At 49.8% G+C, this 2687-nt stretch overlaps 1 non-coding gene across 1 annotated transcript; it reads left to right on the forward strand.

The window, feature by feature from the left end:
• Positions 1-726: 726 nt before the first annotated feature.
• LOC123719645 lies at positions 727-2632 on the forward strand. Its single transcript, XR_006755710.1, has one exon. It is a non-coding gene; the product is annotated as a small subunit ribosomal RNA (ribosomal RNA).
• The last annotated feature ends 55 nt before the right edge of the window (positions 2633-2687 follow it).

Below are 2687 nucleotides of genomic sequence, written 5' to 3' on the forward strand. Positions count from 1 at the left end.
TCATATTTTATATAATATAATATAAAATTATATTATAGCACCGCGTTCGCAGACCGTATGGTGATGTTACCAATCGACCAAGATTTGGGACCGTCTCCCCCGGTGTTATCTGTGATGTTAAAAGAATACGCTTCTAGGCACACCTCAACGCAGGGCGCCTAGCGTGTTCGACACGTGCGCGGTCGCCACGGCGACCGTATATGGAAAGAATGTATAAAAGAGGACGCACACGCGCCCATCGTCGAAACGGTGTGCGCAGCGTCGTGTTGGAATTTATCCCTCAAGCTCCGGGCGTTGATCGTATCTAGTGCGAATCATGCGTGTGTGTGCGCATGTAATTGCCAGCCGAGTTTTAATATGTTTACAATAACGTATTGAATAAAAATTGAGAAGTTGCGTTTAGATGAATGTTCAATTTTCAAATTGTCACAACATCGATTCCCGCCCGCGGGGTCGTGTTCGTTGCAGTTTTATGTCCCTCACAGTGGTCGAGCATCGTTGTACATCACCTCGTTGCGAGATCGTGACGGGACGGCCGCTCGTAGACCGGTCAAAGTTAGTCTATCGATATGAAGCGCGAACGTCGCGTCGCGTGCAAATTCGACGCGTTACGTTCACGCGTGTCGAGAAGGCGCGCGCGCAAGCGCGCGCCCCTCGACGCCGCCGAGCCAGCGGCTCGCCGAAGCCGCGTGACCGCGGTGTAGGCGTGTCGTTTGCGTAAGCAGCTCCCTGGTTGATCCTGCCAGTAGTTATATGCTTGTCTCAAAGATTAAGCCATGCATGTCTCAGTGCAAGCCGTATTAAGGCGATACCGCGAATGGCTCAATATATCAGTTTTGGTTCCTTAGATCTTACTCAGTTACTTGGATAACTGTGGTAATTCTAGAGCTAATACATGCAATCAGAACTCTGACCAGTGATGGGATGAGTGCTTTTATTAGATCAAAACCAATCGGCGGAGGGCCATGCGTCCGAAGTCGTTAATTTTGATGAATCTGGATAACTTTTGCCGATCGCACGGTCCAGTACCGGCGACGCATCTTTCAAATGTCTGCCTTATCAACTTTCGATGGTAGTTTCTGCGACTACCATGGTTGTCACGGGTAACGGGGAATCAGGGTTCGATTCCGGAGAGGGAGCCTGAGAAACGGCTACCACATCCAAGGAAGGCAGCAGGCGCGCAAATTACCCACTCCCGGCACGGGGAGGTAGTGACGAAAAATAACGATACGGGACTCTTACGAGGCCTCGTAATCGGAATGAGTACACTTTAAATATTTTAACGAGGAACAATTGGAGGGCAAGTCTGGTGCCAGCAGCCGCGGTAATTCCAGCTCCAATAGCGTATACTAAAATTGTTGCGGTTAAAAAGCTCGTAGTTGCATTTGTGCGCCGCGCTGTCGGTGCACCGCATCCGCGGTGATACTGACACGTCTGCGGAGCATATCGTCGGTGAGCCGGCGGTAAAACGCCGGTTCAATATCAAAATCCTATCGCGGTGCTCTTCGGTGAGTGTCGAGGTGGGCCGACAATTTTACTTTGAACAAATTAGAGTGCTCAAAGCGGGCTCAATATGCCGCTTGAATATTTCGTGCATGGAATAATAGAATATGATCTCGGTTCTATTTTGTTGGTTTTCAGAACTCCGAGGTAATGATTAATAGGGATAACTGGGGGCATTCGTATTGCGACGTTAGAGGTGAAATTCTTGGATCGTCGCAAGACGAACATCAGCGAAAGCATTTGCCAAAGGTGTTTTCATCAATCAAGAACGAAAGTTAGAGGTTCGAAGGCGATTAGATACCGCCCTAGTTCTAACCGTAAATATGTCATCTAGCGATCCGCCGACGTTACTACAATGGCTCGGCGGGCAGCTTCCGGGAAACCAAAGATTTTGGACTCCGGGGGGAGTATGGTTGCAAAGCTGAAACTTAAAGGAATTGACGGAAGGGCACCACCAGGAGTGGAGCCTGCGGCTTAATTTGACTCAACACGGGAAATCTCACCAGGCCCGGACACCGGAAGGATTGACAGATTAACAGCTCTTTCTTGATTCGGTGGGTGGTGGTGCATGGCCGTTCTTAGTTGGTGGAGCGATTTGTCTGGTTAATTCCGGTAACGAACGAGACTCTAGCCTGCTAAATAGGCGTCGTCATTCAAGGTGTGCGCGACTCTCGGGGAGCGCAACTCACTGGCGACGTATTAAAATTCTTCTTAGAGGGACCGGCGGCTTCGAGCCGCACGAGATTGAGCAATAACAGGTCTGTGATGCCCTTAGATGTCCTGGGCCGCACGCGCGCTACACTGAAGGAATCAACATGTTCTCCCTGGCCTAGAGGCCCGGGCAACCCGTTGAAACTCCTTCGTGCTGGGGATTGGGGTTTGCAATTATCCCCCATAAACGAGGAATTCCTAGTAAGCGCGAGTCATAAGCTCGCGTTGATTACGTCCCTGCCCTTTGTACACACCGCCCGTCGCTACTACCGATTGAATGATTTAGTGAGGTCTTCGGACCGACACGCGGTGGCCTCACGGCCGTCGGCGTTGCTGGGAAGTTGACCAAACTTGATCATTTAGAGGAAGTAAAAGTCGTAACAAGGTTTCCGTAGGGGAACCTGCGGAAGGATCATTAACGTTGGTTTTTTCTTTTTGTTTTGTTGTTGTCAAAGACTCGCAAAAAAAGAAAA

This window comes from Pieris brassicae, unplaced genomic scaffold, assembly GCF_905147105.1.
Source record: "Pieris brassicae unplaced genomic scaffold, ilPieBrab1.1, whole genome shotgun sequence".
NCBI classification, from domain to species: Eukaryota; Metazoa; Arthropoda; class Insecta; order Lepidoptera; family Pieridae; genus Pieris; species Pieris brassicae.